Raw genomic sequence first — 15,088 nt, 5'->3', positions numbered from 1 at the left:
CCAGTTAAATCGCTTGAAGATGAAGCTCAAGTTGGGGCAAGTCAAACAGTGCCCGCTAAGCGCACTGGCGGCTTCGACCCTAATGCATATAAACTTCTATTCAAAGCTGGATATGATCCCAAAGAGCCACAAAAGCTGGGGAAACTCATCCCAGAAGCTGGTGGTAAAGGCAAGTCCAATCAGCAGGAGCCACATGAACGGAAAGGATTGGGTTACGTTCCCCCTAAGCCCGTGCGAATATTCATAAACAGAGCCACAAGTAATTGCATCACTTCTACAGATGAAGAGGAAGGTGACAAGAAACAGTCTGTTTTTGATAGAATCGGAGATGTAGAATCACGACAATCAGTCTTCCGCAGACTTGGGCCGAATCCCAAACCGGCTAAGAGAAAATCAGTACATGACAGAATTGGGCCTACTCAGAGTTCGAAAGAGCAGACCAACCCTCCTACTGAAATGGAACCCTCAAAAAGGCTCAGGAGTGCCGTTCCATCTCGCATGAGAAGGGAAGTTAATATCCATGTCTCGTGTGGTGAAGTTTTGAAGGTCCAACCAAGAACCATTGTACACACCCAAGTGCAAGAAAGAAGTCAAGAAAATATTGATTCAAGTTGTGAGGCAACACCAAGTCAAGATGAGATGGCATCGTCATTTCATATAACATTATACGATGAGATTCCAACCGAGGGTGAAGATGCAGAGGATGCACCTCAAGAGCTAGAAGAAGGGGTACAAGCCGCAGTGGACGAACTAAAAGAGGTGGATCTAGGAACTCCTGAAAGTCCTCGACCTATCTTCATTAGTTCACTCCTTTCCAACGAAGATGAAGAAATATATGTCACACTTTTGAAAGAATATATCGATGTATTTGCATGGACATATAAGGAGATGCCAGGGTTGGACTCAAAGGTAGCCGTGCACCGCTTGGCAGTGAAAAAGGGGTGTCGCCCGGTTAAGCAAGCTCAACGACGCTTCCGCCCCGAGCTCATTCCCTCAATCGAAGCAGAAGTCAACAAGCTTATAGAGGCTGGTTTCATTCGCGAAGTTAAATACCCAACTTGGATATCCAGCATTGTGCCTGTGCGCAAGAAGAATGGCCAGATCCGCGTGTGCGTAGACTTTCGAGATCTTAATGTTGCATGCCCGAAAGATGACTTCCCGCTCCCTATCACAGAGTTAAAGATAGATGCTGTAACTGGACACGAGATCATGTCATTCATGGATGGCTCATCCGGTTACAATCAAATCCGCATGGCGCCAGAAGATGAGAAGTTTACAGCGTTTCGTACGCCAAAAGGTATGTACTGCTACAAAGTGATGCCCTTTGGTCTGAAAAATGCAGGTGCTACATACCAAAGGGCCATGCAGACTATATTTGACGACATGCTGCATAAAATGGTGGAATGTTACGTAGACGACTTGGTTGTGAAGTCGAAACTTCGCACAGATCACATGATGCATCTAAGACAAGTATTTGACCGCTTGCGGAAGTTTCAACTCAAAATGAACCCCCTGAAATGTGCTTTTGGGGTTGCTGCTGGCAAATTCCTTGGGTTTACTGTTCGACATAGGGGCATTGAGATCGAACAAGCAAAGATCGACGCTATAATGAAGATGCCTGAGCCAAAGAACCTTCATGAGCTTAAAAGCTTGCAAGGGAAGTTGGCTTATATAAGAAGATTCATATCAAACCTAGCAGGAAGAGTCAGCCCTTTAGCCGATTAATGAAGAAGGGTGTCTCGTTTGTATGGGATGAGGCCTGCAAGAATGCATTCCAAAGCATCAAGTCCTATTTAATGAAGCCTCCTGTGCTGACCGCTCCAATTCCAGGACGCTCGTTGATCCTTTACATCTCTGCCCAAGAAAGCTCAGTGGGTGCTTTACTTGCACAAGAGAATGATAACGGGAAAGAAAATGCCCTTTATTATTTAAGTAGAATGATGATGCCAAATGAGCTCAAATATCTGCCAATTGAGAAGTTGTGTCTGGCCCTTGTATTCGCCATCAGGAAGCTCAAGCATTATTTCGAAGCGCATACAATTTGACTAGTTTCCAGGGCAAACCCAGTGAAGTATGTCATGTCAAAGGTTGTTCTTTCCGATCGACTTGCTAGGTGGTACTTATTATTTCAACAGTTTGAGATCACTTATGTACCACAGAAGTCTATCAAGGGGCAAGCCTTAGCAGATTTCCTAGCTGATCATCCAATTCCTGCCGAATGGGAGTTGTCCAGTGACCTACCTGATGAGGATGTGCTTGTGGTTGAAGTTTTACCTCCATGGAAGATGTACTTTGATGGTGCGGCACACAAAGAGGGGGCAGGCGCTGGAGTTTTCTTTGTTACGCCTGAAGGGGAAGTGCTTCCTTATTCATTTACCTTGACGGAACGCTGCTCGAACAATGTTGCCGAGTATCAGGCACTCATTTTGGGACTTGAAATTGCAGCCGATATGAAGCAACTAAGGGTTAACATATACGGGGACTCCAAACTAATTATCAACCAAGTACTTGGGGTTTACGAAGTAAAAAAACCTGAGTTGATCCCATACAACAGTTATGCAAAGACACTCCTGCATTGGCTAGGGGATGCTACGATGGAGCATATTCCAAGGAAACATAATAAGCAAGCCGATGCCTTAGCTGCTTTGGCTTCAACTATATCACATCCTATAGATGAGGCTCGGCTACGAGTATGCCAAAAATGGGTCATCCCTCCAATCTTCGAGGACGATGGCTCTCTTGACGACATTGTTGAACTCCCGACTGCTTCTGTCTATGAGGTAGATAAAGAGGATTGGAGGCAATCATTGATTGACTACCTTGTTGATGGGAAGTTACCCCAAGACCCTCGTAAGAGGGTAGATGTAAGACGTCGAGCTCCTCGCTTCATATATTTCAAGGATGCGCTATACCGGCGCTCGTTTGATGGTGTGTTTCTTCGATGTTTAGGCGAAGAGGAAGCTTTAAAAGCGATGGAGGAGGCTCACTCTGGAGTGTGCGGTGCTCATCAGTCTGGTCCTAAGTTACATTTTCACATCAAAAGAATGGGTTACTACTGGCCTACGATGGTGAAGGATTGCATAGACTATGCACGGAGATGTCAAGCATGTCAATTTCATGCGAACTTTATCCATCAACCTCCTGAACCGCTACATCCGACGGTAGCATCGTGGCCATTTGATGCATGGGGGCTCGATGTGGTTGGTCCTATTACACCCAAGTCATCAGCAGGGCATTCGTATATATTAGCAGCCACCGATTATTTCTCAAAGTGGGCTGAAGCAGTGGCTTTAAAGGAAGTGAAGAAGGAAAATGTTGCAGATTTCATCCGAGTTCACATTATCTATCGTTTTGGCATCCCTCGGTATATCCTAACCGACAACGGGAAACCATTCGATAATAAATTGATGGATAAAATCTGCAAACTTTTTGAGTTCGAGCAAAGAAATTCATCAACTTATTATGCAGCTGCAAATGGACTTGCCGAGGCTTTTAACAAAACTCTATGCAATCTACTAAAAAAGGTGGTGTCGAAGTCAAAACGTGATTGGCAAGAAAAGATGGTAGAAGCACTGTGGGCATACAGAACTACATACCGTACACCAACACAAAGCACTCCATACTCACTGGTTTACGGGGTTGAAGCAGTCTTGCCTCTTGAACGCCAAATACCTTCTCTAAGGTTAGCTATCCAAGAAGGCCTTACAGACGAGGATAATGTAAAGTTGCGGTTGGCAGAGTTAGAAGCTCTCGATGAGAAGAGATTGCAGGCCCAACAAAGTTTAGAATGCTATCAAGCTCGAATTTCTAGAGCTTTCAACAAGAGGGTAAGGATTCGCTCATTTCAGGTTGGTGACAAGGTGTTGGCGGTTCGTAGACCTATCATTATTACAAGGAAAACTGGGCACAAGTTTACTCCAAAATGGGATGGACCTTACGTGGTACAAGAAGCATACTCAGGAAGCGCTTACAAGCTAATTGATGAAGATGGTGTGCGAGTTGGCCCTATTAACGGGAAATTCTTAAAGATCTATCATCCCTAAGCACACGGACTACGTAATGAATGATATCCACCAAAAATGCAACACGTGGTTAAACTGCTAATGCATCTCACTTGTCTATGGGTGGGCCCAAGTCATAGACGCTCCTGACCTGCACGAGCTTAAACTGTGTACGGTAAACTCCTGGCCCGCATGAGTTTAAACTGTGAACGGCCCTACCTATTCAAATGGTCCTTTGAACTACGTTTGACTTGATCTCCTTCGCAGGAGTACGTAGGCAGCTTAGAAACACCTCCTCTTCTAAGTTCAGTCATAACTAAAATAAACCCCTTTGTGTCCCTTTTATGTCACGTTTGTTCGAATAATGTAGATGTATTGGAGATGGGTCATCTCTGTTCACGTTGTAATTACGGGTGAATTCTTTTGTCAGATTTCTATTAGAGTGACTCGTTTGGGTTTAGACTTAGTTGCTTCTGTTCATGCTGAAGTTCAATTGTTCGCAAGTATTGTTGAAAAGATAAGAGAAATCAAGTCGTATTCAAGTCTTGTTTCCAAGTATAAAACTCATGCGTTATACAAAAAAAAAAAAAAAAAAAAAAAAAAAAAAAAAAAAACTCTAAGCAAAAAAAAATATATAAATAAATCTAAAGTATTCTAAAGCTCATGAGATCTTCCTTATACGCTTCCAGCTCTCTTTTGATTGAAGTAAGCTTTTCTTCATCTTCATCTGTCAACGTGGGGCAGTCTCGAATACGTTTAACTTCATCCTCAGCGGTGGTCACGGCATTTTGCGATGCGTTATGTTGTTCTTGAGCCTTCATCACACGGTCTTGGAGTTCCGGGTTCTTGGCTTCAATCTCCTTCAACTCTTCCTGTGCATCCTTTATCGTTTTCTCCAGGAGGGCTTTTCGATCGGCGGCGTCTTCGAGGGTTTTCTGTTCGTCAAGAAGAAGCGTTTCGGTTTGAAAACACTTCCGTTGAGCTTCTACAAGGATACCTTGCGTTAGAACTAGCTTCGCGGCTTGGGTTTCAACGGGCAGTGCATTCGAGAGCTGCGACCGCACCCGATCGTAATCTTTAGCTTTGTTAAAGAACTCGGCCACTCGTCGCTTCAATATTAATAGGTCCACCCCGTCCCGTCCCATTTCTTGGAGTTGTCTTTCAACGCTTCCTTGGAAGGAAGAAATTCTTTCAGCTGGAATCTCATTAAGCTTCCTGCAGATACTACTCCAAACTCCCGCAATGAAAGCCATGTATTGTGATATAAACGACTCCTCGCCGGGGAAGATAGAGGCTTGGGACGGCTCTGGCTGCGTCTCCTGAGGAGTTGTGTTTAAGGGCAACGTCGACTGGTGGGATTCTACCTCAAGGTCAAGGGTATTAGAGCGTCCGCCACTTTGTCCCATTGAAGACTGGTGATTTGATGACTGGACATCGTTGCTAACATGTGGCTCGGCAGGATCCTGTAAGAAGTAATGCATGTACATTAACAAAGGCCAAAGTCCAACGATATACGAAACGGAAGAATTTGGGGAAGTATCTTAACCTGGTTCAATGGTCTCCCTCTAGGCCGTTTCCAACAGCGGTCTTGGTCGTCATCACTACCAGCGTCTTCGTCCGAGCTTCGCTGCCTCGCTCGCTCCTCCCTGCTCCTTCGAACGGCATGTCCTGAGGCCCTATCCCGAGATGACATGTCCTCTTGTGCAGGTGTTTTTTTGTTCCTTGAGGTGGTCAATCGGTCTCTTTGTTCTTGAGTTCCTTCCTCGCCAACAGGTACGTTTGGGTTTCCGTTAACGGCTATGTCTGTGAAATGATTCTCGAGAAGGTTTGCACTCAAATCGATCAACCAGGCCTTGTACTCATTCGAAAAATGCTTCTTTGGAGCAGCCGGGCTCATGGGAAATGTCGCCCTGGATTGGGAGTTGATATTATCATATTGGCGATGAAGCCGGAATCCTTCGGTGAGTGAAGCATAACGGACATCCTTCGCCAACAGGCCGGGGGCATATGCTTGATAGAATCCAAATTGACGACTGAAGCGATGCGGTATGTAAGGCTCAGCTTTGCATTGAGACCCTTGGCGCAAAACGAGGAAGCTGGGGCGCAAACATATGAAGTACTCAAAGTCTTCCCTACTCCCTCTACGATCGTCGTAAAAGATAAAATCTCTACTATCCTTGCGGGAGTTGCAGAGCCAAGAAACGTCCGCTTTGAATATCTTCTTGCGGGCATCCATCTCGGTGTAATACCTTGCACCACCTTCTCCAGAATTAGTGACCATCTTTGGGTTTGCTAACGTGAGGCTGGGGGTCTTAAAGTGGGTTTGGTAGTAAGTTGCTAGCCAGCTGTACACGTAATGGATTGGAAAAGGATCTCCTATTTGACCAGGAGAGCGGGATTCCGAGATTGAGTTTAAACCAGAATAAATACTAGCAAGTACTGGAGCCGCAAGACATATCTTATCCCCTTTAGCCATCATACATGCTATCTTGAAAGTCTCTGGGCGAATGGTTCTTGTTGGTGTACCTGGCAGGACAAACACGCAAAGCCAACAAGATAAAAACGCGGCCAAGTAAGCTTCCTTTTCGAAACGCTGAGAGATGCCTAGTTCAAGAAAGGGCGTCCTGCTCACATCTAACCACCTGAGGGATTTGTTAAGTTCTCCGCTTGGGTTGTGGGTATTCTTTGGCCGTGATTTCCTGTCCTTTTGAGATGGAGGTGGAGGAGCTGGATGTGTTCGCGATTTTCTGCACCAGAAGTCAATCCATCGCGATGCTTGAACAAAGGGGGTGCCACCCTCTTGCTGGTTTAAAAGATAAAAAGCCTCGAATAAGCTTGCACAACACCTGGTTGGGCCCCTTTTTAGGTCCAGGGCACTCGGGATGTGTTCGTCGTAAATACCGTCGGACAGTGGTAGTCCTCCAAGAACGTGCAAATCCCGAGGCGATATGCTCACCTCACCAGACGAGGTGATCAGGGTGTTGGTTCTTGGCCACCATGCTTCGCAGAAGGCTTTGACAATGTTGATGTTACGGTCATATGTAAATAATGACGCAAACACAGCATCATATATCTTCCCCTCCGTTAAGGTGTCGTGGGAGAAGTGAAGCGTTTCTTCAACCCACTCCCAATATCCTTTTAGAAAAGTGAATTCGCCCTCGAAGTCTATGTCTTGGCCCCACGAGACCTCAGCATTAAGTATACGAGTTTCCTAGCCTGTGCATCTAGCTGTTAGTTAGATGTGGCGTGACATTCCCAATTCTTAGTCAATCCTTTGACTTTTAAATTCCTTCTGGGAATTGCCTGTCCCAACTTAAATTAGATCCTTGTCCAATTCTTTTCTCGTCATTTCTTTCTCTTTCTCGTTCTTACTTCTACTTCGGGAACTAACTCTTCTAGTTAAACTTTAATCACTTCATAGAGATTTTACTCTTATTTACACCTACTTTTATTCTTGTGAACTCTTGCTCGTATATTCTTGACATTCTTGCCGATACTTTCTCTAAAGCACTCCTAATCAACTCTCTTAAATTCTTAAAATCTTAGACAAAGCACAACTTGTAACAAATTTTCTCAAGCATATACACCCAATTAAGCATTCATGCAAGAAATCAACACACTCATTCCAAGTTAGAGCGTTACCTTTCTCAAGACTGTGGCCACCGGCCTGTGTCGATCCTCCCTTTGGTCCAGCTCCTCCCGGACGTCCCTGCTGAGCTCCACCTTGCCCATGATTCCCATTCCTGTGTGGACCTCCTCTCGGTGGATACCCACGACCCATCGCTTGATTTGGTGCCTGACTGTTCGGATCTCTGGGTGGTTGGTTCGGGGTTGTGCCATGAGGTATCTCTGTCCCCGGGTACCGACAGACTGCAGCTCTATGGCCCGGCTTCCCACACCGGAAACAAATCACTGATACCCCTCCACATGTGGTCCTAGGGTGGTCCCTGCCGCATCTCGGGCACACCATACCCCTCTCACTAGATGGTCCTCCAGTCCCAACTCCCTGTCTCATCACCAGATTTTTCCTTTCCCCGCTTCGGTTGTCATATCTGCCCGTCGGGTTGAACCTATGCCCCTTATTTAACTGTGAATCCACACCCTCATTCTTTTTCTTTAATCCCTGCATGGCATCTCGATGCAACTGTTGAATCCTAGAGTAACCAGCAGCTGCGTCGTAGGTTTCGGTCAACGTAGTAAACCTTGTCGCGGATAACGACTTCTGTGCATCATAACGCAGTCCTCGGATGAACTTACGAGCTCTACTAGCCTCATCGGGTGCTAAGGTAGGAGCAAACCGAGATAGATAGCTCCACAAAGCGGGCATGATACTATTGGACAGTTGAGCTTCCTTACTCGAGATGCAAGAACTCCTCATACTTGGCGGCTTTAACATGTTCGGGATAGAACCTCTCCCTCAGTACCGTCTTGAACATCTCCCAATCAAACCCCTCTCTCGCCTGAGCAGTCGGTCCCTCCATCACCCACCAATGGTCGGCCTCTCCCTGAAGGTAGTACACAGCAGCATCCACTCGCTGGTCCATCGGGCAACCTACCACGTCGAACAGCTTATCAAACGTACGAATCCAACTCTCGAGAATCTCTGAATCCTCCTGGCCTAGGTAACTCAGTGGATTGCGTCCCGTGATCTTCCTAGACATATCTCCGCCACCATTGTTCCCATTGAGTACGGTGGCTCCGATAGTCTGAGTCAACTGGGTGAGCTAGCGCAGGCTCTCTGTCAAGTCAGTAGATGATGACGCTCCAGGTCCTAAGGAGTGAGGAGATTCCTCTCTAACTCTTCGCGGTGGCATTGCGATGTCCTTTTAACATGACCAGAACATATTGTAACACCCCAGATTTTCAAGACATTTTAAGCTTATATAATAAAGGTAATATCTCATTACATCCCAAAGTAAATCATAAGTGTACGGGGTGCTATGCCACACCTGGGCTAGAGAACCCAGGTGCATAGGCTGTCTAACTAATATCCATTGAAACATAATGCCTAATATGGCATGCAGGCCGAAAGGGAAACTACTCTACTTCTACGCTCCAGTTCTAGCGCGCTCCAGTGCTCTAGTCCTCTGTGCCTGAAAGCCAAATATATCTGTTCAGCGAGAGATGCTGGTAACCCACTCCAACGCGTTGAAATACAATACATATAGAGATATATATATAGATATACGAAAACCATTTTGAACATGAAGATATATCCTACGAACTCTAGCTTTTAAAACCGGGAATGACTCGACAGATAAGGCCAGACACGAGCAACAGTTATAACAAACATATGCAGTTCACGACAGATAAGGCAGGTAAGGCAAAGCATAAACAATAGTCACAACCCAACATAAACAATCCCCAACATAAATCCCATAGTCACATCCCCCAAGACACTCATGATCACCACTCATCCATATCACAACACATAGCACACTTTGTTGGCGCCACAGGACCAATCGCATGCCCATACATGAGGGTCAGCGCATATAGCTCTGACACAGCCCCGCAACACCCTGCCCCGTATCGCAACACGGAGGGGTCGATCGCAACCGACCGATGAACCGCAGCTCATCATAGTGTTTGATCGCAACCAAACAGTGGACCGCAGCCCAAGAGAATGTCATCTGACCGCAGCCAGGAAAAAGGACGAACCGCAGCTCGTATAGAAACGTTTGATCGCAACCAAACGGTGGACCGCAGCCCAAGAGTATCAATCTGACCGCAGCCAACTTCTGAACCGCAGCTCAGGATAACCAATCCGATCGCAACCGAATTGGGGTAACACACACATAACACATAGCAAGCACATGCAACCCACATTACACATTAGGAAGGGGGTGAAAACGTATAACAAAACCTATGCGTGATCCATCACTTACTAAGAATAGTCCTAAGGGGTTCATACTTCTTCCACCTAGGTCAACGGGATACCAATTCAACTAGCATGCAGTATAATAGACTCATAAACCTACGAACGGTACCCGAAACATCAAACTAGACATAGGCACGATAAACGGAGTCCGTTGGGACACCACGGGGGACGGGGAACATCAAACGGGGAAGCCGGGATCCCAAGTTGGGGAAATTTCCAGCGGGTAGCCGGTGGGTGGGGGGGCCACCCGCCGGCTGCCCGCCGGACTCACTGTTCCGGGCAGCGGGTCGCCGGCGGGCAGCTGCCCACCCGCCGGCTGCCCGCTGCCGGATGTACTGTTTCCGGCCGTGGGTAGGTGGCGGGTCCCCACCCCCCCCCCACCTACCCCCCACTGACTCTTATCACATAATTTCGCCCCGGGAACCGTTGTGGAACCCGAAACCATGCTTAGACGCTTTACAACGCAATTAACGACAACACGTAGACAATTAACGGATCAAATACGAGAAACGGACGGCACATAACCTATCATGCTTTTCTAAACATAATCAACACCCAAACATGCGATTTCCCCACCCGATAAGCCAAGAATAATATCATACGATACAACCTAGGGTTCTAATCACTTTTATATCAACAAGAATACGGTTCGTCTTCTAATTGCAAGATTCGGTAAGAATAACGCATAAACATCAAGAGTATCACATAATTATCTAGAACAACACATAGTCATCAAGAACTCCATATAATTACCAAGAACACCATAATTATCAAGAATCTCCCAATATCAAGATTATCAAGATTCCTCATGGAATCATTATATCAATCATTAATAATAATCATCACCAATCATTAATGCACAATAATATGGGGAAACCCTAAGGGGGAATCATAACTATGAAAATAGGTTTTGTTGAGACATGGGTTACCTCTTAGCCTTAATTAATTCCTTGGCTATGAAGGATCTTTCTTTAAGCTTCCTTGCTTTCTTGATTTCTCCTAAGGGGATTCTTGGAGCTCTTTTGGGGTGGTGGGGCGTTATTTTTGTGGGAAGTTCTAGGTGTCTCCTAAGTCCCCTATTTATATATTTAGGAGTCCTAATTAGGAACTAATATTGTAGGCTCGCTAATTCTATTCCTTTTGGAACTAAGGATTGGGTTTAGGGGTTGGGTTTATATATGAGGGCCCGTGGACTATGGTGGGCCTTTTTCCCTAATTAATCATTATGATTTATTCTTTCTCTTGGGCTATTGATTAATTAATTAAATGGTTTTAGGGGCCGTAACACGGGGTGTTACACATATCATTCTTGTTAGCACAACTAAGGGTTAGCTGATTCGAACTTTTCTATTCTTAAGACAAAGTTCACAGCAAGGAAGGCACACAAAACAAACAAAGGCACTTCTTCTTAATTACTTTAACAACTTTTCAAAGAGAAATTTCTCTTCTATGCTTTAACTTTAAAAAGGTTCATGGTTACAAGCCTTCCTAGCTTTTCACTTCTACGTTTAACTTTCAAACTCTTGGTTTTTCTCTTTCAACTTCTCACCTTTAACTTCTCTACTTTACTCAAAAGATAACAAAAGAACCTTAAACACATTGATAAAGAACATAAGCAATTACAACAAAGCAAGGAACTCACAACCTCACTGCATTTCTAATCGTTACCTAGAGTTTCTCTTAACATTGAATCTCATACTTAACCACTGAACTTTGAGTCTTTCTCATCTTAATTTTCATAACTTAGGGTTCTTTCCCTAATCTTATCCTTTCTAGGATTTCCTTTAAGTTCATCTTCTTAACTTATCTCACTTAGGATTTCAACTTAGAGGTCATTTCCTAACCAGTCCTTCCTAGGATTTCCCTAATCCCGCGGTTCGTACCGCTCTGATACCAACTTGTAACACCCCACTTTTCTTAAACTTAATTACAGTTCTAAAACCAAAATCAAGATAAACTAAGCAGCGGATAGACAACTTAAATAATAAACTAGTGGGAATGTCACTGCCACAACCACCTCTCCACGGTGATTGCACAGGCTAAGGATGGAACTAAAACATTAAGTCAAACCAACATTTAAATTACTTAATTTAAAGTCATAAGGGGAAAAAAAACACCCAAGTAGGAAAACACCCGTTAGCACGAAGCTAAGTATAACAACATTCAACCCTGTAAAGTACTACAATATATACTTTGGAAAAACATTTGTTCACAATCTCGAATCAAGCAATCTCAACACTTAGACAACTTTAAGATACATCACAGACTTTCTATATGCTTGCAACCTATAATATCATCAGGCATGCTTCAAATATATATAACCCATCAACATAAACACCCCAACACATATTTCTCATAATAAAACTCATCATAACGAACTCATGCTATCAATCAATTGCATACTATCAATCAATACGAAATTATCTTCATGCTTTCAAGTTCTCATCATGCAAACTAGATATATAAGACATCAAAATGCAACTAAAGCAATCATACTCGATATACAATCTCGGTTAATCATTCCCAAATGCAATCTAGTGCAATACTATACTCAAATGCAATCTCGTGCAAGATTCTCATTATGCAATCTCGTGCAACATTCTCATTATGCAATCTCGTGCAATACTATAAGTATATTTATACACTCGTTTGTAGAATAGATTACTTTTCTGTGGAGGTCTCTTTGAGCCACAAGGACTCGCTTGCTTTCTTTTCTTAGAGTCGCAATGACTCGCTTTCTTTCTTTCTTTTCTTAGAGTCGCAATGACTCGCTTTCTTTACTAATGGATGAGGTAGGAACTTCACCGTAGCATGAACGAACCTATCCCAGTATGGCTTCTAGCTGACCTATACTCCCGCTCATCCACTGAACCACTCTCTTGGTTTTAAACTCATCTCTGTGGAATCAGGTATCAAACTTTTAGCGTGCACACCCCCTAACCAGGATTCCAAGCCTGGCGGGCGGTTTCTAACCTCGTAACGTGGGAATACGCCGTGTTACATATACTTGGACCGCAATGTCCATTTCTTTCTTCCGAGATGACGTAGTCCAAACGGGGTCCTCCAAAATAAGGTTTTCCTCACCATAGATATATATAGATATATCGCTCATGCATATCATATATGCAACATTTAACTTATGCAAAAAAGACATGCACATACTTCTCAACTCATTCTCAAAATGCAAGGTAAAGATACTCTATATGGAAATGAGATTTTTGGAAAATAATACTTAGGCTCAAGTTGGCCACTTATGCACCTTTTAAAACATGAGATACTTGGAATGCAATTTACTGTGCAACATGCTTCAAATCTATCTATCACCGTGAACTCTCAAGAACACACAATCATGCTTGGTTTGCAACATATCATACCCTGAATATTTCTATCATAAAAATAGACTTCAAATTTCATTGAACATACAACACAATCTAGTCATGCTTTTCTAACAAATCTTGATCATAAAGTGTTCATGCTTCTCTATTCAATACACAATTAGCATCATGAGGATAACACAAAGCAATTCCAAAAGGCAGTGAACTCAAATAATATTACTGTGAAGAAATTTCATCACAAATTCCATCATAACATGCTCATTTCTAATCCAAATTCAACGAAATGAGTAAATACCACATATGGTCCCTCGAGTTTGGTGGCATCGCCATCAATGGTCCCTAACTTTCGTAATTACCATCTGTCATCCTCCGAGTTGTGAAAAGTTACCTTCTAGCGTCCTTCTGTTACTTCCTCCCGTCTCAGCCGTCAAAATGGAGGGTAATATTATCATTTGACTTATACGAAAAGAGTTAATACCAGCCAAGGTCCCTTGAGTTTGGTGGTTTGGCCATCTTTAGTCCCAAGTTTGGGTGCTCAAGGATGGAATTGGATATCTTAGCAAGATTCTGTTGTCAAACTATGGCAGACATTTTGATGTCCATCCAAAAAGTTGGAGGTTGTTTGATGACCTCTTGGAGAATGCTACTTATGGACTGGAGATACTGACTCCAGCATTTCCCCATCTGTTTGTACATATTGGTGCGGTTGCTGGAGTAGGGAGATCAACTGCTGCACTAATACATGTAAATTTTTCAACCCAAGTGTATTTCTCTACACATATATTCCACCAAATGGGTATTGTCACTGGAGAAATGCAAGTTTTGTTCAATAATGCACTCTGATATCTTTCTTGTGATAGGCTGCTACGAGGAGCTGTTTTTATGCTGGCTTTGCTGCTCAAAGGAATTTTGCTGAGGTGAATCCTCTGCTTAGTTACTATCTTTTGATTTTTAAAGCATTTGTCTGTTCCACAATACCTTTCTAAATATTTTATTTCAGTTGATTATTTCCCCAGTGATCATGGAGGAAACTCTACAGAACCTGTGGGAAGAAGTTCGGGATCTAAGCCTAGGCACGACCTCTCAAATCGACCGCCTCCTCTGTCCACCTACGCCTCTTCATTTCCTCCGCGACTATGTTTCCCCCAACAAGCCATGCCTCATCTCCTCCGCCATCAACCACTGGCCGGCCGCCACTCTCTGGCACTCTACCCAGTACCTCCTCGACGCCCTCTCCTCCTCCACCGTTTCCCTCCACCTTACCTCAACCGGCCGAGCTGACTCCGTTACCTCCATTCCTACCTCCCCTTCTTCCCTCTGCTTCGCCTTAGCACATGTCGAGCAGCTCCCTTTCCTTGACACTCTGTCAAAGGTTCTCCATCCGACAACAGTTCCATCATCGCTTACCTGCAGCAACAGAATGATTGCTTCCGTTTGGAGTATGAGGCTCTCGGTTCGGACTGTGAGCCCCATTTTTCCTGGGCATCCGAGGCCCTAGGATGCCTTCCTGATGCCGTGAACCTCTGGATTGGGAATGGTTTGTCGGAGACATCATTCCATAAAGACCATTATGAAAATCTATACGCCATGATCACTGGGGAGAAGCATTTTCTGCTTCTTCCTCCCACGGATTTCCACAGGATGTATATTAGAGAGTATCCGGCTGCTTAATACCACTATTTTCAGGTTTATGTTTCTTCTCTCATTATCATATCATAAAAATTTTTTGTGTGAATATATATGAATTCTGCTAATATGTAGGTAATGGCGTTGAGAGAAATTGAAGAAGAGAATACTATACATTTGTAAATTTACTTTAATATTGTATATGAGAAGAGGGAGTTCGAGTTGGAAGTTGAGAAACCACCAACTTT

General features: G+C 44.1%; 1 pseudogene; it reads left to right on the top strand.

Moving 5' to 3' along the window:
• The first annotated feature begins 13,945 nt into the window (after positions 1–13,945).
• Positions 13,946–14,895, top strand: LOC109147606 (annotated as a pseudogene).
• The last annotated feature ends 193 nt before the right edge of the window (positions 14,896–15,088 follow it).

This window comes from Ipomoea nil, unplaced genomic scaffold, assembly GCF_001879475.1.
Source record: "Ipomoea nil cultivar Tokyo-kokei standard unplaced genomic scaffold, Asagao_1.1 scaffold2014, whole genome shotgun sequence".
Lineage (NCBI taxonomy): Eukaryota > Viridiplantae > Streptophyta > Magnoliopsida > Solanales > Convolvulaceae > Ipomoea > Ipomoea nil.
The sequence above is the reverse complement of the archived record's forward strand: the minus strand, read 5'-3'. Positions and strand labels throughout refer to the sequence as shown.